Source organism: Bufo bufo, chromosome 6 (assembly GCF_905171765.1).
Source record: "Bufo bufo chromosome 6, aBufBuf1.1, whole genome shotgun sequence".
NCBI lineage: Eukaryota > Metazoa > Chordata > Amphibia > Anura > Bufonidae > Bufo > Bufo bufo.
The window spans coordinates 21,618,689-21,642,127 of record NC_053394.1 but is presented as its reverse complement, the minus strand read 5'-3'; the positions used below and the strand labels follow the sequence as shown (position 1 = coordinate 21,642,127).

At 45.7% G+C, this 23,439-nt stretch overlaps 1 long non-coding RNA gene across 1 annotated transcript; it reads left to right on the top strand.

Moving 5' to 3' along the window:
- The first annotated feature begins 2,400 nt into the window (after nucleotides 1-2,400).
- Nucleotides 2,401-22,478, top strand: LOC121004729. The gene is made up of 3 exons (XR_005779822.1): nucleotides 2,401-2,638; nucleotides 11,000-11,005; nucleotides 22,468-22,478. It is a non-coding gene; the product is annotated as an uncharacterized LOC121004729 (long non-coding RNA).
- The last annotated feature ends 961 nt before the right edge of the window (nucleotides 22,479-23,439 follow it).

The window sequence follows — 23,439 nt, the reverse complement described above, 5'->3', positions numbered from 1 at the left end:
TCCACCTACACAGCTATGTCCACCGCCTCCTCAACCTCCTACTCCATATGGACCTCCACCTCATAGAACCTCAAGATTATTATTTTTTATTTTTACTTTTTTTTTTTTTTTTAAGTCATTTCACTAATTTGTCTGATACATTGTTGGGTAACATATCCCAAATTTTTGGCTGTGATATACCCCTGCTCTAACTGGTGGACAGGAAAATACATTTAACTAATTTGTCTGTTACATTGTCCGGTGAAATTCATCAATTTTTGGCTGTAATATACCCCTGTTCTACCTAGTAGACAGGGAAATACATTTCACTAATTTGTCTGTTACATTGTTGGGTGATATTCACCAATTTTTGGCTGTGATATACCCCTGCTCTACCTAGTGGACAAGGAAATACATTTCGCTAATTTGTCAGTTACTTAGGTGACAAATGCTCATCTTTTGCGCTAGAAAGTACATTTGTGGCCTACACTGCATTTAGGACAGTACGAATGGTGAGGCCAGAACAAGTACAGACTATAGTAGATTGGGGGGCTGACAGTGCCTACAGTTCATTCGCATTGTCTCCCACCCAGTCCCCTGCTGAAAGATCAGAGTTGGCACCTACAACCCATGGCCATCTGTCTTTCAACTCACCCCCTTGCAAATCAGGTAAGCAGTCTGGGCCCCAAGTCATGCAGCAGTCTGTTATGCTTTTTGATGACTCTGCTGGCAGGGTTTCCCAGGGCCATCCACATAGCCCTGCACCAGAAGTGGAAGAGATTGAGTGCACTGATGCCCAACTACTTATGTTTCAGGATGAAGACATTGGAAGACCACCGCAGCACGTCTCTGATGATGACGAAACACAGGTGCCAACTGCCTCGGCTTTCTGCTGTCTGCAGAACAACAAGAAGGGCAGGGGTAAAGAGTGGGTGGAAGATGATGTGGAGGATGATGATGTACTAGACCCCACATGGAATCAAGGTCATGCGAGTGACCTGTCTAGTTCAGAGGAAGAGGCGGTGGTCGCACAGAGGCACCAGCACAGCAGAAGAGGGAACAGGGTGCAAAAGCGTCTGTTACATTCTTGGGTGACATTTTACCATTTTTGCCATGAATAAACCCCTGATCTGCATAGGTGACAGGGACATAATTTTTGTAAAATCATCTGTTCAATTGGTGGGTGACATGAACACAGTTTTGCCGTGAATAAACCCCTGCTCTGCATAGTTGACAGGGACCGAAATTTTGGATAATCGTCTGTTCCATTGGTGGGTGACATTAACCCATTTTTGCTGATGAAAACCCCTGCTCTGCATAGGTGACAGTGACTTAAATTTCAAAAATTCGTCTTTAATTGACGCTTGCCTCCTCTTTTCATTCAATCCTTCCGCTTTAATAACTTGTCCCACATTTCCGCTCGTTCACATTTCAGCCATTGACCTCCCTTGCATGTGGTATCCCTTTCTCACGCTCCCTCTCTGGCCTGGAACCCTGATTTGCCGCTACCCGTGATCACCATGGTAGGCACAGAAAAGAACATTGAAAGTTGAAAGAGAAGATATCCAATTGGATCATGGACGTCATGGAGACGTGTGACATGGTGGAGCAGTATGTGTGCACACGCCTACACGTACTGACTGATGGGTCTGCCCCCTTCAACTTCTGGGTCTCCAAATTGGGCACCTTGGAGGTGCTGGCCTGCCCCGCAGCCAGTGTATTGTCTGAACGTTTGTTTAGCACGGCTGGAGGGGGTTATCACAGGTTATATTTCCCAATGTTTTGGGGTCTACCCAAATTTAAACAAAAAAAATAAATAAAATAAAGTAAAATACAAAACCAAAAACCAAATTATTATTTTTACATATTTTATGTTATTTGAAGTCATTTCCCTATCCACATTTGTTTGCAGAGCACTTGCCATGCTCTTAACCACATTTTGCTGCCATTTGCAGACTTCTAGCCCTTTCCATGACTTTTTTAGAGCCATTTTAGTGCTCCAAAGTTCTGGTCCCCATTGACTTCGATGGGGTTCGGGTTCTGGGTCAAGTTCAGGTCAAGTTTTGGTCCCGAACTTGAACTTTTTTGTGAAGTTCACCCGAACCCGTCTAACCCGAACATCCAGGTGTCCGCACAACTCTATTGTTGACATATCCAGAGCATAGGTCATCGATATGACTGGCCGTACAACCCCTTTAAGGTTCTGTTCACATAAGGAATATTATTGAAGATTGTCAGTGCAAATTATACAGCAAGTTTTCTGACACACGTGTTAGTTAATATGTAGGCTATAGAGATATAGAGATAATTATGGTTGCTGTCACCATAAGAGGTACAATCTGCTTATTGGTTTTAACTTTTAAAGGGGTTGTCTCATCTCAGACAATGGGGCCATATCGCTAGGAGAATGGAGCACCGAAGGCAGTGGAGGGCGCACTGCACATGTGCAGCCGCCCTTCATTCATTTTCTATGGGGCCGCCGAAAATAGTCAAGCACTGGCTCGGCTATTTCCGTCCGGCCCATAGAAGTGAATAAGAGCAGTGGCCGGTCATGCACAGTGCACTTCCATTCACTTCTACGGGGAGATCGCTTGGTGGTGGCCGGACCGGAGTCCTTCAGCCACCACTTTGCGGGGCTCCATTCCCAATATAGGTGTCGGTCCTAACGGGGCTGGGATCTGCACCTATAAGACAATGGGGGCATATCCTAGCGCTATGCCCCCATTGTCTCGGATGAGACAACCACTTTAACTGAGATGCAGAAATCGTGTCAATTACATTGCACAACACACAAAGTTGCAGTTTCCTTCACTTTCAGCCCCTATTTCTTTCACAAAGGCCATCCAAGACTATTTTACTTCCAATAAACTTTTGTCATGTACCATATCTGGTGGCATTTTGTCTCTCTGGGTTTGGTTACAAAGGCTCTTTGTCTCTTTGTCACAGTCCCCTGTGTCTCTTAAGGTCTAGTGATGAGCGGCAGGGGTCATATTCGAATTCGCGATATTTCGCGAATATTTTGTAGAATATTCGTCGAAAATTCACAAATTCGAAAATTCACGATTTTTTTTTTACTCAAAAAATCGGAAAGGTAATCATTGTGTAATATGCGAATTTTCGAATTCGATTTTTTTATTGCGAATTTTTCAACTTACAACTATTAGACAAAGAAGATTATATCACTATATTAGCTAAATTGCTCTATTCGATTTTTTTTTAATACTCTCTATATTGCTATAACTTTGTTTTTTTGAATATTCGTAATATTCTAAAACAAGATTATATAGCAATATAGCGAATATTTAAAAAAAACTAATATAGAGCAAAATTCGCAAACGCTACTACTCCTAAAGTCAAGTATATTGCAGCCTTCTTATTGGTCCACAAGCTAGAAGCAGTGAGGGATCATGTGTACTGATAAAAAAAATATATATATATAACTATATTCGAAAATTTCACGAATTTTCGAAGTACCTATATTCGCGATAAAAATTCGAAATTCGAATATTCGTGATCAACACTATTAAGGTCCACTCCTATGTCATTCACTAAGACAGCGGGGCAGTATATTAGGTTTCATCCTTGGCTTTTTCAAGAACTTCCAATGCATCACCCCTCTTCAACCAGTTCCATCTAGTCCAGGACTATATTATCAGACCTGTAGCACCACCAGTCCTGAGTCAATCTTCTCAGCCCACACAAACTTGAATGCTCTTCAACCCCCTACAGAACCTAACTTTAACCTCCGCCGATTTTGCAAAGCACCCCTCAGCCCACCACTGGTTTCTTCACTTGGAGGACTATTCCATAGGCCCATCAGATGAGCCAGAGCTATAAATACTAGACTGATGGTAAGCTTCAGCCAACCACAACCGAGTGGCAGCCTAAACAATAACACCCTAGACCTGCTCCTAGTATCGGCTAGACTATTGGCCATCAGACTATTAGTGGTCTGTGTTAGCTCCCTATACACCCCATGACACACACTCTAAGCAGGGGTGCACCAGCAATGAGGCCAGGTGAGGCGATCGCCTCAGGCAGCCCCAGGTAGGGGCAGGAGAGGGGTAGCAGAAGGGCTAAGAGCTAAAGGGAAAGGGTTAGGTTAAGAAATTGAAATTTGGGAAGGAGGGGCGCCATTTCAGTTTTCGCTTCAAGCAGCAGAAAGGCTAGGTGCACCCCTGACTCTAAGCCTTACCTAGCAGAGCAGCTGCATACTGCTCAAAGACTCATTCACCCTTGGCAGGAAATGTTTGATTACTGAGGGTCTGACCACTAGAACTCCCACTGATCACAAGAATTTGTCCCATTTGAATGGACTGATACTGTGTGACCACCTCTCTGTTCACTTCTATGGGACCTCTGGGGGTTCCCCATAGTTGGAACCTCACCAATAATACATTAATAACCCTTCTTGAGGATAGGTGATGAACTTTGTTCAGTGGATAACCCTATTGAGGTTCTGTTCACAACAAGTTGCACTTAACTTGCAGTGCATGTCTGACATATACATTGTACAGTGTGTGTAAGAAACTTTAGTCTTGTTAAAACACATTTGTGGTTTATTGTTATATAAAGCATGGACCTAGTGTATGAAAAACTGCCATAGTGAAAAGTTATCATCTGTATGAACTAAGCAGTGATCAGAAAATCTATTTCGAAACTGTGAAGGAAAATGAACAGTGATTTCGACAACACCCCGTCTCCTCAACAGTGGCCTCTACAGCAATCTGCCCCTTAACACTGACCTCCATAGCGGACCGTCCTCTTAACTGTGACCTCCACAGCAGCCTGCCCCTAGGGAGGCCAGAGGTCCGGTTTTAGGCTGGACAGTCCAGCTTTCAGACTCCCTGTTCTCCGTCCAGCGCAGGGCCTGGACGGACACAAGGATGTTCACTGTGCTGCTGTCTGAGCGTGAGCTGCAGGGAGAAAGTGACCGTCCCTCCCACCCCTGCAGCTGACAGAAGTAAATTTTTACCTTATTTTTTTCAATCCCTGTCATCTGCGGAGTGGGAGGGGGCGTGACCTAACCGAGCGTGGCTTAGCAGGACCTGGGGGCTTTTAAGTCTGTCTTTTGAGGGTGGCCTGAATGGCCATCCTACCTGCCCCCTGAACTGTCACGTCCACAGCAATCTGCTCCCTTAACCATGTCATCCACAGCTCCCTGCCCCTTAAGAGCTGACCTGCAGCAGTGAAAATAAATGGCTGGGTTGTTATGGAAACCTGGTGCAAAACTGTGTGTATGTGAAGACTAAGGACCTGCGAGCTTCTATTGGCTGATAAGTGACATGTGACATTGTGTATGGCAGTTGGGATATGAAAAGAAAGACCTGCAGGCTTCTATTGGCTAATGTAGGTCATGTGATGTGCCATATTTGATTTTATTGGGAATATCTCAGGAACGGTATGTGCTAGAGAGCTGTGACCCCCACAAGATTTCTTTCCAGGTAGCAAGAGATGTGTATACCAAGTTTCGCTGAAATCGATGGTTGCGTTTTTGAGTGATCGCGGAACATATGTACATACTGTACGTCCTTTTTTTTATATATATATATATATATATATATATATACACTGCTCAAAAAAATAAAGGGAACACTTAAACAACACAATGTAACTCCAAGTCAATCACACTTCTGTGAAATCAAACTGTCCACTTAGGAAGCAACACTGAGTGACAATCAATTTCACATGCTGTTGTGCAAATGGGATAGACAACAGGTGGAAATTATAGGCAATTAGCAAGACACCCCCAATAAAAGAGTGGTTCTGCAGGTGGTGACCACATACCACTTCTCAGTTCCTATGCTTCTTGGCTGATGTTTTGGTCACTTTTGAATGCTGACGGTGCTTTCACTCTAGTGGTAGCATGAGACGGAGTCTACAACCCACACAAGTGGCTCAGGTAGTGCAGCTTATCCAGGATGGCACATCAATGCGAGCTGTGGCAAGAAGGTTTGCTGTGTCTGTCAGCGTAGTGTCCAGAGCATGGAGGCGCTACCAGGAGACAGGCCAGTACATCAGGAGACGTGGAGGAGGCCGTAGGAGGGCAACAACCCAGCAGCAGGACCGCTACCTCCGCCTTTGTGCAAGGAGGAACAGGAGGAGCACTGCCAGAGCCCTGCAAAATGACCTCCAGCAGGCCACAAATGTGCATGTGTCTGCTCAAACGGTCAGAAACAGACTCCATGAGGGTGATATGAGGGCCCCACGTCCACAGGTGGGGGTTGTGCTTACAGTCCAACACCTTGCAGGACGTTTGGCATTTGCCAGAGAACACCAAGATTGGCAAATTCACCCCTGGCGCCCTGTGCTCTTCACAGATGAAAGCAGGTTCACACTGAGCACATGTGACAGACGTGACAGAGTCTGGAGACGCCGTGGAGAACGTTCTGCTGCCTGCAACATCCTCCAGCATGACCGGTTTGGCATTAGGTCAGTAATGGTGTGGGGTGGCATTTCTTTGGAGGGCCGCACAGCCCTCCATGTGCTCGCCAGAGGTAGCCTGACTGCCATTAGGTACCGAGATGAGATCCTCAGACCCCTTGTGAGACCATATGCTGGTGCGGTTGGCCCTGGGTTTCTCCTAATGCAAGACAATGCTAGACCTCATGTGGCTGGAGTGTGTCAGCAGTTCCTGCAAGACGAAGGCATTGATGCTATGGACTGGCCCGCCCGTTCCCCAGACCTGAATCCAATTGAGCACATCTGGGACATCATGTCTCGCTCTATCCACCAACGTCACATTGCACCACAGACTGTCCAGGAGTTGGCAGATGCTTTAGTCCAGGTCTGGGAGGAGATCCCTCAGGAGACCGTCCGCCACCTCATCAGGAGCATGCACAGGCATTGTAGGGAGGTCATACAGGCACGTGGAGGCCACACACACTACTGAGCCTCATTTTGACTTGTTTTAAGGACATTACATCAAAGTTGGATCAGCCTGTAGTGTGTTTTTCCACTTTAATTTTGAGTGTGACTCCAGATCCAGACCTCCATGGGTTGAAAAATTTTATTTTTGTGTGATTTTGTTGTCAGCACATTCAACTATGTAAAGAACAAAGTATTTCAGAAGAATATTTAATTAATTCAGATCTAGGATGTGTTATTTTTGTGTTCCCTTTATTTTTTTGAGCAGTGTATATTGTGGCAGTGCAGCTGCCAGAGAGCCATATGAGGGCTATTAAAATGGTGTATTATTGTGTAGAACAAGAAAGACTGGGAAATAGGTTTTTTCCTCTGTCTGCAGCAGCCAGGCTGGTAATGAATGTAATTGGAAGCCAGCTGAGGAGCTCAGGTAAATGTTGGCTGAGCTCCTCAATCAGGGCTCCCAGTCTGAGGGAGAAACTAGCTCTGCCAAGGCCTGTGGGAGCCGGGACCCTCTAGGCACTGAGTGGTGTTGTGGGGAGACTGGTGGTAGACCAAGATCCCGATAGAGAAGGAAACTACTGTGTAGTTAGTGGCCAGACGGCCGAGGATTTATGTTTATGGCTTATGTTTTTGACTGCTGTAAAATAAGACTGGTTGCGGCCAGTTTGCACCCAATTCTTCAGTGTTGGAAAGGCTTCTTGAACAGTGCCAACCATCTAAACTGAGAAGACGGTGATCCTAGAGAGCTAAGTGACCCTAAGTTGTTACATATTTTTATATATATATATATATATATACACACACACACACGTGAAACTCAAAAAATTTGAATATCGTGTAAAGTTCATTTATTTCAGTAATGAAACTAAAAAGACTGCAAAGTAATGCATTGTTTTGTGCATTTGCCTCGTGTGAATAAACACGTTAAGAACTTGTCTTTTGCCTCTGTACTGCGTCCGCTATCTAACAGAGCGAAACCCCACAATATTGTGGCATTAATTTTTTGAACAAATATTTGATAAAGAGGACGTTAAAATGGAGCAAAAATAATAAATAATTTATTAGTGCTAATCGTGGGAAATTGAATGGGGTGAAAACCTACAATTATAACAAGGCACTAAGTCAGTGCCGTATATCCAGAATAGGGTACCTAATCATGTATTAGCAGTGACCTTCACGTCTGTGGTGTATTGGAGGAACACTGTAGGTACCATATATAAAGATAACCGGACTACTAAAATATGTGTATACAAAGCCACCGCACTAGTGGTCGGATATGATACTCCGAAAGGCAGGGTGCTGCCTATTAACTCGATATGTGCTGGTGGAATGGATACTGAAAGTGTGGTATATCCACTGGGAGATGTAACTACATTTGAATTTCCAGAACCAATGAAGGAGATACCACACGCAGCATACAGAGATAAACTGACCAGTGTCACGCGTTTCACTGGGCAGTGACGGTTAGTGAGAGGAGCGGCAGTGCACTATGCCGTCCCTCACACACTAGCCCCCATGTAGGTGCATAGACAACACAGGTAAATGCTGGTGTCGGTGAAGGTACATTCCAACAACCAGCAGACCTGAACACACTGAGTTACGGCTCTACGCGTTTCCGTGCAACTAGTTGGTGCACTTCATCAGGAGCCAACGTAGCTACTGCACCCTAACTGCCTAAACCGACACCCTAAACTGGGAATCGGCGTACTACATAAGGATTTTGCTAAGTAGCACAGAATCCTGGTGTAATGCAAGTGAACTGAAAGCATTTGAAGACGGATCCGTCTTCAAAATGCGTTCAGTGTTACTATGGCACCCAGGACGCTATTAAAGTCCTGGCTGCCATAGTAGTAGCGGGGAGCGGGGGAGCAGTAAACTTACAGTCCGTGCGGCTCCCAGGGCGCTCCAGAATGACGTCAGAGCTCCCCATGCGCATGGATGACGTGATCCATGTGATCACGTCACCCATACACGTGGGGCGCCCTGACGACATTCTGGAGCGCCCGGGGAGCCGCACGGACAGTAAGTATACTGCTCCCAAGCTCCCCACTACACTTTACCATGGCAAACAGGAGTTTAGTGTCCTGGGAGCCATGGTAACCATTCAGAAAATGCTAAACGTCGTATCCGGTAATGCGCCGAAACGACGTTTAGCTTAAGGACGGATCCGGATTAATGCCTTTCAATGGGCATTAATTCCGGATCCGGCCTTGCGGAAAGTGTTCAGGATTTTTGACCGGAGCAAAAAGCGCAGCATGCTGCAGTATTTTCTCTGGCCAAAAAACGTTCCGTTCTGGAACTGAAGACATCCTGATGCATCCTGAACGGATTTCTCTCCATTCAGAATGCATGGGGATATAACTGATCAGGATTCTTCCGGCATAGAGCCCCGACGACGGAACTCTATGCCGGAAAAGAACAACGCAAGTGTGAAAGAGCCCTAACCACCTCAGCTCCCCTAGCTTAAACACCCTTAATGACCAGACCACTTTTTACACTTCTGCACTACACTACTTTCACCGTTTATTGCTCGGTCATGCAACTTATCACCCAAATTAATTTTACCTCCTTTTCTTCTCACTAATAGAGCTTTCATTTGATGGTATTTCATTGCTGCTGACATTTTTACTTTTTTTGTTATTAATCGAAATTTAACGAAATTTTTGAAAAAAAATGACATTTTTCACTTTCAGTTGTAAATTTTGTTTTAAAAACGACATCTATATATAAAATTTTCTCTAAATTTATTGTTCTACATGTCTTTGATAAAAAAAAATGTTTGGGTAAAAAAAAAATGGTTTGGGTAAAAGCTATAGCGTTTACAAGCTATGGTACAAAAATGGGAATTTCCGCTTTTTGAAGCAGCTCTGACATTCTGAGCACCTGTCATGTTTCCTGAGGTTCTACAATGGCCAGACAGTAGAAAAACCCCACAAATGACCCCATTTCGGAAAGTAGACACCCTAAGGTATTCGCTGATGGGCATAGTGAGTTCATAGAACTTTTTATTTTTTGTCACAAGTTAGCGGAAAATGATGATTTTTTTTTTTTTTCTTACAAAGTCTCATATTCCACTAACTTGTGACAAGAAATAAAAACTTCCATGAACTCACTGTCATGACCTGCGTCACGCAAAGGGAGCGAAATGGGAAGGCCCTGTCCAAGGGAGAGGGAAAGGTGGTGACCCCTGACTCACCTTGAGGTTGGCACCTGACTGCCCTGACGTCCCTAGACGGGTTCCTCACCCGTACGCCGATCCCGTGCCTAAACCCTGGCTTTCCCTAAGATGAGCCCTACGTAGTGAACAGGGCGGTGGGATCACTAGTCCTCACCACTGACACTAAAAGAAAACACCAAGGAGAGGACAGACAATACAGACAAAACATATAATCCCAGGTGGGCGACAACAGCGGACAACAAAAGCCCAACAGGGATCCGGAGGGTAACGCTCTGGAACAACAACCAGGGATCACAGCTACTCAGCTCCAGTGGGTCAGTATAGAAGTCCAGGCAGAAAGCTCTATATCTGGCAACCAGAGAAGTGGGAGAGGGGAATATAAGGAGGTTGGGATTGCTGGACAAGAAACAGCTGAGGAGGAGAAGCTACGGATCCCTGAGTGAGCCAAAAAGGATTGCAAGGCAAACCCAGAAAGCTTCCATTAATAAACAGCACTGTCTTTAGACATAGAGCGCGCAGCCACCCGCTGCGACTTCCTGACCCCGGGTATAACGGAGTCAGACGTGGCTCTTGACACCCTCGTGACAGTACCCCCCTTTCCACGAGGGGCCTCCGGACACTCAGGACTAGGTCTCTCAGGATGAGAGGCATGAAAAGCTCGAACTAGCCTGTCGGCGTTTACCTCAGACGCAGGAACCCACATTCTTTCCTCGGGACCGTAACCCCTCCAATGCAGCAGATATTGGAGAGAGCGACGGACCCGACGAGAATCAACAATTTTGGATATTTGAAACTCTAGATTACCATCCACAATAACAGGAGGGAGTGGCAGCGGTGATGGTTCTAGAGGTGGAACATACTTTTTGAGTAACGACTTATGAAAGACGTTATGGATTTTAAAAGTCTGAGGTAGCTCCAGGCAAAAAGCCACGGGGTTAATGATGGCTACTATTTTGTAAGGACCAATGAACCTAGGACCCAGTTTCCAAGAGGGAACCTTTAATTTAATATTCCTAGTAGATAACCACACATAGTCATTCACACCTAGGTCCGGACCTGGCGACCGTTTCTTATCAGCCATGCATTTATATTTACCTCCCATATTTTTCAAATTAGCTTGCACTTTCTGCCATACAACGATGAAGGTAGAGAGAGACGCAGCACTCACCAATATTCTTTTGCTGGTTGCTTTTTATTGCAGATAAGACAGCATACTGCGCAGGCAGGGGGGCGGGATGGCCACAGTGTGCGTCGGCGGCGACGGCCGTTTCGCGCAAAGATAGCGCTTCTTCTGGCCGGATATGACGTGCAGGTGCACGGATAACCTTTTATCAAGGAGGAAATGCTGGGCGTGTCTATGGTGATCCCAGACCTCCCCTGTGTGCAGCTGCGGAAAATACACAAACAGAGACACAAGTGATTAGTACAAAAGATATTATTTAGCAAAACAATGCAACAATAAGGTACTCATACTATACTTGGGCGACAAGTTTCAGGGGCCGAATCGAGGGTAAGGACGTTTGAGAGGTATATAAATACCTTGGATACATGGACAGAATGCCTAGAAAAGAGACTATATGGGAAATTGTCAAAGGTGGTATAACTAATCTGAAGAATGTTTCGGAGTAAAATGATGGGAGTGGAAGCAATGAGAGGACGATGTGGCAATATGGTCACAAGAAGACAGCCATGTGGTTCTTATCATTGAGTCCATGGGGTCCCATGGCATTAGTCCTGATGATCCATCTGGCCTCCCGTTGCAGCAAGAGGCGGTGGCGGTCACCTCCACGGAGGATCGGTCCCACAGCCTCAATGCCAGCAAAAGAGAGGCCAGATGGATCACCATTGTGAGCTGCGTGTACATGTTCAATGAGGCGGGGAGAACCTCGTCCGGTACGGATAGAGTTGATATGCTCACGCACCCGTTCAAGCATTGGCCTGATTGTTTTTCCGATATAGAACATGTTACAACTACAAAAAATGACATATACCACGAAAGGGGTACGACAGTTAATAAACTGCGAGACTTTATGTGTGACGCCCCCTAGGGACAAACTTTTAGCCTGAGAGTTCAGATGACAAAAAGAGCAAGTTCCACATTTATGGTTACCTGTGGGGATTCTACTTTGCAACCAGTTAGACCTTTTAGGTAGCCGAAGAGCGCTCTGGACCAATTTGTCCCTTAAAGTGTGGCATTTCCTAAAAGAAATAATTGGTTTACTGGAAGCTACTGTGCCCAAAGATGCATCATGCTTCAAGAGGTCCCAGTTACTGTATATTGCGCGTTTGATGATGTCAGCTACGGGACTGTATTTAAAGACGAAGGCAAATTTTTCGTCCTTATCACTGCCAATGTTGTCCCTAAGGAGACCAGATCGAGGGCGGATGGCTGCTCGATGTAATGTGTCTAATACGGTCCTCCTTGGGTAACCCCTCTCCAATAGCCTACCCATAAGCTGATGTGCCTGTTTAAAAAAGTCTGCGTCGGTGCTATTGATCCTACGCAACCGGACGAACTGTCCGTAAGGCACCGCGTCTTTGACAGCTTTCTGCCATACAGATGAAAGAGATGACGAAAACCGTTCCTCTTTGGGAACCCCAGAAGACCCCCCCTCTTTGAAAGTACAGAATTGGGGATGAAAACCATATGCACCAAGAAATGGTGACTTGCCAGTGGATTCCTGACGGCGATTATTTATGGCAAACTCAGCTAATGGTAAATATGATGACCACACCTCTTGGTTTTCAGACACAAAACACCTTAGATATGTCTCAAGGTTTTAGTTGGTACGCTCAGTCTGTCTATTCGACTGAGGATGGAAAGCTGAGGAAAAGGACAAGTGTACCCCCAAACGGGAACAAAAAGCTTTCCAAAACTTAGAAATAAACTGGGTTCCCCGATCCGAAACAACATCGGAAGGGACCCCGTGAAGCTTCACGAGTCTTAGCATTAGGTAGTGCGGGTAACGCAATGAAGTGTACCATCTTGCTAAACCTGTCTACTACTACCAAGATAACTGTTTTACCCGCATACAAAGGTAAGTCAGTAATAAAATCCATTGACAGATGTGTCCATGGCCTATTGGGAATGACAAGTGGCTAAAAAGACCCTGCAGGACGTGTATGAGAGACTTTCGCACGCGCACAAGTAGAACAAGTAGACATCAAAATCCATTACATCCTGACGCAACCTTGGCCACCAAAAACGACGAGACAATAGTTACAAGGTTGCTTTACTACCCAGGTGCCCAGCAAGTGCCAAATTATGATGTTCCTTTAATAATTCGAGACGCAGGTTTAACGGTACAAACAATTTCTCTGAGGGGCAAGAGACCGCGGCGTCCCCATGGGCCTCTAACACCTTCCCCTCCAGAACAGAGTGTACCGCAGAGACAACCACTCCTCTTTGTAGAATGGGTACCGGATCACTCACATTACCCCCTCCAGGGAAACAACGAGATAATGCATCTGCCTTGGTATTTTTTGCCCCAGGACGATAGGTAATAAAAAAGTTAAACCTGGTAAAAAATAGCGACCACCTAGCTTGTCTAGGGGTGAGACGCTTAGCTGATTTTAGGTACAGAAGGTTTTTGTGGTCTGTAATCACCGTGACGGGGTGGATTGCCCCCTCTAATAGTTCCCTATTGCCAATATCATAGTTCTTCTCCGCTGCAGATAGTTTTTTAGAAAAGAAAGCACAAGGAAGCCATTTGCCAGGCGACGGACCCTGAGACAGTACAGCCCCCACTCCCACCTCTGATGCATCTACTTCAACAATAAAAGGCTGGGAGACATCAGGTTGGATTAGTACAGGTGCCGAGGTAAACCTCTCTTTTAGAGAGGAAAAAGCAATTTTAGCGGCGTCAGACCATTTAGAAAAATCAGTCCCCTTCCTAGTCATGTCAGTAAGGGGTTTGACAATCACCGAATAATTTTTAATGAACTTTCTGTAGAAATTTCCGAAGCCCACGAACCGTTGCAGTGCTTTGAGGTTCTCAGGAAGATCCCAATCTAAAATTGCCTGGACCTTCCTAGGATCCATACGGAAACCTGAAGCAGAAAATAAATAACCCAGGAATTGTATCTCCTGAACGGCAAAGACACACTTTTCAATTTTCACATAATTTATTCGTCCGTAGGACCTGCAGTACCTGTCTGACATGCACCTCATGTGTTTTTATCACCACAAACCTGCCGATAAGATGACTAAAAATGTCATTAACGAAATGTTGGAAGACAGCAGGAGCATTGGTCAGACCAAAAGGCATGACTAGATTTTCATAATGCCCCTCAGGGGTGTTAAAAGCTGTCTTCCACTCATCCTCTTCCTTGATACGAATCAGATTGTAGGCCCCCCTAAGATCAAGTTTGGAGAACCACCTAACACCCGCAATCTGATTAAACAGGTCAGGAATGAGAGGAAGAGGGTAAGGGTCTCGGATGGTTACCCGGTTTAGTTCGCGGAAATCTAGGCAAGGACGCAGGCCCCCATCTTTTTTTTTAACAAAGAAAAACCCTGCAGCCACGGGTGAAGAAGAGGGTCTGATGTGTCCCTTAGCCAAGCTCTCGGAGATATAATCTTTCATGGCTTGTCTCTCCGGACCCGAAAGATTATATAACCTGGTCTTGGGTAATTTTGCACCGGGAATCAGATTAACCGGGCAATCATAAGGACGGTGAGCTGGTAACTTCTGGCAACCCTTTTCAGAAAAAAACGTCCTCAAAGTCCGAAACAAATTTAGGTAGAGTAGCTATGGAGGCGACAAAGCAATTGCTATTTAAGCAATTTTCTCTGCAATGCTCACTCCACTCCAATATCTCCCTGGCCTGCCAATCCTCCACTGGATTGTGCGCTACCAACCAGGGAAGACCCAATACCACAGGAGTGGGAAGCCCCTCCATCACATAACATGAAAGACACTCGTTATGGTGGTCCCCTACCCAAGGTGTAAGTTATGGACAATGTGAGTGAGGTTTCTCTGAGACAGAGGAGCAGAATCAATAGCGAATATGGGAATAGGTCTCTGTAGCGTACAGGGCCGTCTTTGCCGCAGGGCAAAAGGGGCAGCTGCCCCGGGCCCAGTTGCTCCTGGGGGCCCGACGCCCGACTCCGATTCACTATGCAGCAGACACTCTTCAGAACAAGTTACAACTGCGCTGCGCTGCTTAGTTAGCCCCGCCGTCACGTGGTAAAAGGGGTGTGTGATGTGACTCACCGCAGCCGAGTAGAGTGGAGCCACGGCGGAGCAGCCAGCAGCAGGGAATAAGTCTCCGCCTCCGGTCCGGAGCTAAAGGGATTGGGTGGTGAGTCACGGCCTCACGTGACCAGACCAGGCACCAGTGACTCACTCACCTTACCTACAGGCCAGACCAGACCTGCCACTGCCGCGCCAGGAGGGGAGGACTCGGTAGGTAAAGGCTTTAAAGCAAAAAGCACGCATATATATTGACTTAATTCTACATTAGAAATTTAGACCGGTCAGGCTGATCACCAAATTAATAATTAACCACCCCAGATCCATTCATAAATTAGTGGGGGATTATAGAGACAGACGGCCCCAGGAGACATAAGGGGTTGGGTTCTGTCTGCTGCTGAACTGGCCTGGGGGCCAATCTTTGCTCAGGGGGGCCCTCATGGTGTCACTAAGGAATATAGTTTAACCCTTTATGTGCAAAAGAGAAAAAAAGAAGTCAGCTCCAATCAGATATCTGCACATAGACCAAGACTCTGGGTCTATGTGCAGAGCAGATATCTGATTGGAGCTGACTTAGTGACCTCTTTTTTTCTCTTTTTCACATAAACGGTTAAACTATATTCCTTAGTAAAAATGACCATTCCACACCACACCATGAGGGCCCCCCTGAGCAAAGATTAGTAAATGTGGCCAGTGGTGTCCCCCAGGCCACAGTTCAGCAGACAGACAGAGAGAATCCCTTATTTCTCTAGTCTGTCGTCTAATAATCGACCAGTAATTTAAATAACCCCATTAGTGGGGGATTATTATAGAGACGGGAGACATAAGGGGTTGGGTTCTCTCTGTCTGCTGAACTGTGGCCTGGGGCCACCACCGGCCACATTTACTAATCTTTGCTCAGGGGGGCCCTCATGGTGTGGTGTGGACTGGTCATTTTTACTAAGGAATATAGTTTAACCATTTATGTGCAAAAGAGAAAAAAAGAAGTCAGCTCCAATCAGATATCTGCACATAGACCAAGACTCTTGGTCTATGTGCAGATATCTGATTGGAGCTGACATAGTGACTTCTTTTTTTCTCTTTTGCACATAAACGGTTAAACTATATTCATGAGGGCCCCCCTGAGCAAAGGGTGACACCAGCCATAGCAACGCCACTGCCTCTATCTGTAAGTCGCTGGAGTGCACGGCAGGCTCGCTTTTCTGAAGGAAGTGGAACTGTGAAGTGTTTGAACTCTGAACGGCTGTACAGTCAGTAGTGGCATGTGACACATGTGGCAATAATAACGTGTCTGCTGGCCTGCAGCCTGGTAAAGACCTGTGTCATGTCATGTGTGATGTGCATCCCAATTATGCCATACATACATGTACAGATACTGGTCCTGTACTCCTGTGAGGCTGCAAGGCAGAGGTGTGGTGTGGACCACTCCTGAGACTGCATGTGCTTAGGCCTCATGCACACGGCCGTTGTTTGGGTCCGCATCCGTTGCTCCGTTACGTGGCCCCGCCAAAAAAATAGAACATGTCCTATTCTTGTCTGTTTTGCGGACAAGAATAGGCATGTCTACAATGGGACGCCCGTTCCGTTACGCAAATTGCAGAAGGCACACGGGCGGCTTCCGTTTTTTGCGGGTTTGCGGACCGCAAAAAACGGCACAGTCGTGTGCATGAGGCCTTACAGTCCCTAAATAAATAATATTGCAGTAGTAGTTCACTACTCTACGAGGTGTGTGGATTTTTTTTTTTGTGTGTGTGTTGTGGTGGAGGGCGTGATTGCATGCTAGGGTGTGGGAAGGCGGGATCCAGGGGGCCCAAGTAAATTTTTGCCCAGGGTCCAATCAATATTAAAGACGGCCCTTGTAGCGTACAGAGAGACAAACCCATAGTGTGGCAAAAAAGGGTTGCAAGGCAAACCCAGAAAGCTACCATTAAGAAACAGCACTATCTTTATACATAGAGCGCACAGCCACCCGCTGCGACTTCCTGATCCCGGGTATAACGGAGTCAGACGTGGCTCTTGACACCCTCGTGACATTCACTATTAGTGTTGAGCGCGAATATTCGAATATCAAATTTTTTTTGCGAATATCGGCACTTCATTAATTCTCGAATATTTCAAATATGGTGCTATAAATTAGATATTTTGAATATTCTTTTTTTTTTTTATTGTTATATTTTTTTCTTTCCCACTTCCCTAAAGTTGTTCTTACCTGTCCTTAGGATTCCTGACTTCCTGGCTGCTCCAGTCAGTGCCCGTTGCCGCTTCTGACGACTTGTGCTCATGGAGCGTCCCCATCACCATGGGAAAGTCTCTCCATACTAGAATGTACTGTCGGATTTGAGAATTACATTGAAATCGCAATTCGATTAATACAAGTTATAATAATCGAATTGCGATTTCAACTTGGACCTGGTTTACTATGGTTAGCTTGATAGAATTAGCGAATATGGCGAATGTATTCGTCATATTCCTCAAAACGAAGATATGAAAGTATTCTCCATCTTCGTTTTAGCTATCTATTCGTCAACTTCGCTAATTCTAGCAATCAAATAGGAAAGTTGACAATAGTGACAGCTGTGTTTAATTCGCTATGCGATTATATTACTGCTTTTTTTTAAAAATAGAATAATTATAATAATTGATAATTATTATAATTATTCTATTTATAAAAAAAGACTAAAATAATATATTCGCATAGCGAATTAAAAACAGCTGTCTCTATACTTACTCTATACTTAGCTATCTCTACAGTCAACTTTCCTATTTGATTGCTAGAATTAGCGAAGTTGACGAATAGATAGCTAAAACGAAGATGGAGAATACTTCATTATCTTCGTTTTGAGGAATATGACGAATACATTCGCCATATTCGCTAATTCTATCAAGCTAACCATAGTAAACCAGGTCCAAGTTGAAATCGCAATTCGATTATTATAACTTGAAATAATCGAATTGCTATTTCAACTTGGACCTGGTTTACTATGGTTGGCTTGGTAGAATTAGCGAATATGACGAATATATTCATCATATTCCTCAAAACGAAGATAACAAAGTATTCTACATCTTCGTTTTAGCTACCTATTCGTCAACTTCGCTAATTCTAGCAATCAAATCGGAAGGTTGACTATAGAGACGGCAGTGTTTAATTCGCTATGCGATTATATTACTTTGCTTAACTTAAATAGTTAAATACTTGATTATTATAATGATTCTATTTATAAAAAAATAAATAAAAGCGAAGTAATATAATCGCATAGCGAATTAAACTTAGCTGTCTCTATAGTCAACCTTCCTATTTGATTGCTAGAATTAGCGAAGTTGACGAATAAGGAGCTAAAACGAAGATGTAGAATACTTCGTTATCTTCGTTTTGAGGAATATGACGAATACATTCGTCATATTCGTCATCTTCGCTAATTCTAGATATCAAACCAATAGGAAAGTAGCCTTAAGTTAAAATGGCAATCGCGATTAGTTAAATCGCATAATAATCGCGATAACTAGAATAATGACGAATATTCGATTCCGACGAATATGAAATGAATATTCTATCGAATATTCGCGAATTTCGTCGAAATCGAATATGGCACCTGTTGCTCATCACTACTCACTATGCCCATCACGAAATACCTTGGGGTGTCTTCTTTCACAGGTCATTTTTTACACATTTTGATTTCAAACTACTTCCCACACATTAGGGCCCCTAAATTGCCAGGGCAGTATAACTACCCCACAAGTGACCCAATTTTGGAAAGAAGACACCCCAAGGTATTTCGTGATGGGCATAGTGAGTTCATGGAAGTTTTTATTTTTTGTCACAAGTTATTGGAATATGAGACTTTGTAAGAAAAAAATAAAATTTAAAAATCATCATTTTCCGCTAACTTGTGACAAAAAATAAAAAATTCTAGGAACTCGCCATGCCCCTCACGGAATAACTTGGGGTGTCTTCTTTCCAAAATGGGGTCACTTGTGGGGTAGTTATACTGCCCTGGCATTTTAGGGGCCCTAATGTGTGGTAAGTAGTTTGAAATCAAAATGTGTAAAAAATGACCTGTGAAATCCTAAATGTGCTCATCAGTGCTGCAGCTAGTCGATTGGTTGGTCCACCTGGAAGGTAAAAAAAGAAAAAAAGAAAAAACCAGGCCGCAACGCAATAAATTGATTAACTTTATAATAACATTTGAACGGAACATATAAACTTTATTTAACTTTTTGAACTGAACGTTAACTTTTTTGCTCACCGGTGTTTTTTTTTTTTTGTTTGTTTTTTTACCTTTATAGGACAAACCTCTCCTTCCCCATGGGACAATGTGCAAAGCGCAAATCGCCCAAAGATGTGGCGAAGTACATTATGCACTTTATCCCAGGTGAAAGGAGAGGTTTGGAGCTGTGAGTGAAAGGGCCCTAATAGCCCTGCGTGCCTGTCCTGTGATATGCAATCCCTATGCTAAGTGTACCTGTGTGTGGTACTTCCAGAAACACTCCCCTAAGCATAGGGCAGGGTGTTCAGGGCAGTCAGGACAGAAATAGCGGGTGTCACGCCTTATTCCACTCCTGCTACAGACACGACATCTTTTTCGGGGTGACGGTTGGGTTGAGGTACCAGCAACGAAATTGGGGAAATGTCGCTCGTGTAGACGGCTCACTACACTGGTGGTTGGGGCCACGGAACCTCCTGGATACAGGAGGTTCGCGATGATCTATTCCTGAAATTTGGGGAAGGATCCTGTTCTCCCAGCCTTACTGTAGAGAACAAAACTATTGTACATCGCCAATTGAATCAAATATACAGACACCTTCTTATACCAGCGTCTGGTGCGTCGGGAAACTAAAGAAGGAGCCAACATCTGGTCATTGAAGTCCACCCCTCGCTTGAGTGAATTATAGTCGTGGACTGAGAGGGGCTTTTCAATGACACTGGTTGCCCGTTCAATTTGTATTGTCGTGTCTGCGTGAATGGAGGAGAGCATGTAAACGTCACGCTTGTCTCTCCATTTCACCACGAGCAGTTCTTCGTTACACAAGGCAGCCCTCTCCCCACTTTGCAAGACGGGTGGTAACGAGTCGTTGGGGGAAGCCCCGGCGACTAGGTCGCGCGGTGCCACAGCAGCCAATCTGTTCTAGGAACAAATGCCTGAAGAGGGGCACACTTGTGTAAAAATTGTCCACATAAAGATGGTACCCCTTGCCAAATAAGGGTGACACCAAGTCCCAGACTGTCTTCCCACTGCTCCCCAGGAAGTCAGGGCAACCGACCGGCTCCAGGGTCTGATCTTTTCCCTCATAGATCCGAAATTTGTGGGTATAGCCTGTGGCCCTTTCACAGAGCTTATACAATTGGACCCCATACCGGGCGTGCTTGCTTGGGATGTATTGTTTGTATTGAAGCCAAGGCGCCCGGTAAAATGTATAAAGGACTCGTCTACGCTGATGTTTTGCTCAGGGGTATACAAATTTGTTGTTGAAGTGGTCTATGAGGGGCCGAATTTTGTGGAGCCGGTCAAAAGCTGGGTGGCCTCTGGGACGGGAGGTGGTGTTGTCGCTAAAGTGCAGGAAACGCAGGATGGCCTCAAATCGTGCACTGGACATAGCAGCAGAGAACATGGGCATGTGATGAATTGGGTTCGTGGACCAATATGACCGCAATTCATGCTTTTTGGTTAGACCCATGTTGAGGAGAAGGCCCAGAAATTTTTTTAATTCGGAAACTTGGACTGGTTTCTACCGGAAAGGCTGGGCATAATAGCTTCCCGGGTTGGCGGCTATAAATTGAGTGGCATACCAATTTGTTTCTGCCACGACTAAGTCCAAGAGCTCCGCAGTAAAGAACAGCTCAAAAAATCCCAGTGCCGAACCGATCTGAGCTGTCTCAACCCGAACTCCAGACTGAGCGGTGAAAGGGGGAACTACAGGTGCGGCTGAAGTTGGGGACTGCCAATCACGGTTTGCCAGCACCTCAGGGACTCTAGGGGCTCTAAGGGCTTGTCTGTGCGATGGGGTAACTATTGCACGTGCCACCGTACCAGCTTCAACTGCCCTTCTGGTGCTCGCCACTTCACCATGTTGTACGGCAGTGCTGGTACTATGTCCAGGGAGGGCTGCGCTGCTGGTGTATGCCTCACCACGTAATCTGACAGCGCCAGCCCCACTCTGCTGCTCTTGAAGCGGATCCTGCGCAACCTGTGGTCTAGCAACAAGGGGCCGGGTACGCCTGGTGCTATCAGGGACCTCAACCTCCTCGTCCGAACTTTGGGTCAGACTGCCACTGCTTTCTACAGGTTCATATTCTGACCTGCTAGATTCGTCAGATGAGGGTTCACATTCCTCATCCGACTGGGTCAGAAGCCTGTAGGCCTCTTCAGAAGAATACCCCCTGTTTGACATTTGGACTACTAAATTTAGGGGTATTCCCTGAGACTACCCAAGAAAAAAAAGCAAGCCTGTCTTACAAATGGGAGGCTAGCGAAGTACCGGAGGCCCCTGCGATTGATAAAAAATATCAAAACAGATTTTTTTATTGCCGCAGCGCTTGTAAATAGAGTTGAGCGAACATCTAGATGTTCGGGTTCGAGAAGTTCGGCCGAACTTCCCGGAAATGTTCGGGTTCGGGATCCGAACCCGACCCGAACTTCGTCCCGAACGCGAACCCCATTGAAGTCAATGGGGACCCGAACTTTTCGGCACTAAAAAGGCTGTAAAACAGCCCAGGAAAGGGCTAGAGGGCTGCAAAAGGCAGCAAAATGTAGTTAAATCCCCTGCAAACAAATGTGGATAGGGAAATGAATTAAAATAAAAATAAAATAAATAAAAATTAACCAATATCAATTGGAGAGAGGTCCCATAGCAGAGAATCAGGCTTCATGTCAGCAGAGAATCAGTCGTCATTTCATAGCAGAGAATCAGGCTTCACGTCACCCACCACTGGAACAGTCCATTGTCAGGTATTTAGGCCCCAGCACCCAGACAGAGGAGAGAGGTCCCATAGCAGAGAATCTGGCTTCATGTCAGCAGAGAATCAGTCTTCATATCATAGCAGAGAATCATGCTTCATGTCACCCACCACTGGAACAGTCCATTGTCACATATTTTAGGCCCAGGCACCCAGGCAGAGGAGAGGTTCATTCAACTTTGGGTTGCCCCGCAATATAATGGTAAAATAAAAATAAAAACAGGATTGAATGAGAAAGTGCCCTGGAGTACAATAATATATGGTTAATGGGAGGTAGTTAATGTCTAATCTGACAGGTCCTGTGGGATCCATGCCTGGTTCATTTTTATGAACGTCAGCTTATCCACATTGGCTGTAGACAGGCGGCTGCGTTTGTCTGTAATGACGCCCCCTGCCGTGCTGAATACACGTTCAGACAGCACCTCCAAGGCATAAAAGGCTAGCTCTGGCCACGTGGACAATTTGGAAACCCAGAAGTTGAATAGGGCCGAACCATCAGTCAGTACGTGGAAGGTGTGCACAGGTACTGTTCCACCATGTTATTGAAATGTTGCCTCCTGCTAACACGTTCCGTATCAGGTGGTGGTGCAGTTAGCTGTGGCGTGGTGACAAAACTTTTCCACATCTCTGCCATGCTAACCCTGCCCTCAGAGGAGCTGGCCGTGACACAGCTGCGTTGGCGACCTCTTGCTCCTCCTCTGCCTTCGCCTTGGGCTTCCACTTGTTCCCCTGTGACATTTGTGAATGCTCTCAGTAGCGCGTCTACCAACGTGCACTTGTACTCGCGCATCTTCCTATCACGCTCCAGTGCAGGAAGTAAGGTGGGCACATTGTACCGTGGATCCAGCAGGGTGGCAACCCAGTAGTCCGCACATGTTAAAATGTGGGCAACTCTGCTGTCGTTGCGCAGGCACTGCAGCATGTAGTCGCTCATGTGTGCCAGGCTGCCCAGAGGCAAGGACAAGCTGTCCTCTGTGGGAGGCGTATCGTCCTGCGTTTCCCCCCAGCCACGCACCAGTGATGTGCCCGAGCTGCGTTGGGTGCCACCCCGCTGTGAACATGCTTCATCCTCATCCTCCTCCACCTCCTCCTTATCCTCGTCCTCCTCGTCCTCCAGTAGTGGGCCCTGTCTGGCCACATATGTACCTGGCCTCTGCTGTTGCAAAAAACCTCCCTCTGAGTCACTTCGAAGAGACTGGCCTGAAAGTGCTAAAAATGACCCCTCTTCCTCCTCCTCCTCCTGGGCCACCTCCTCTTCCATCATCGCC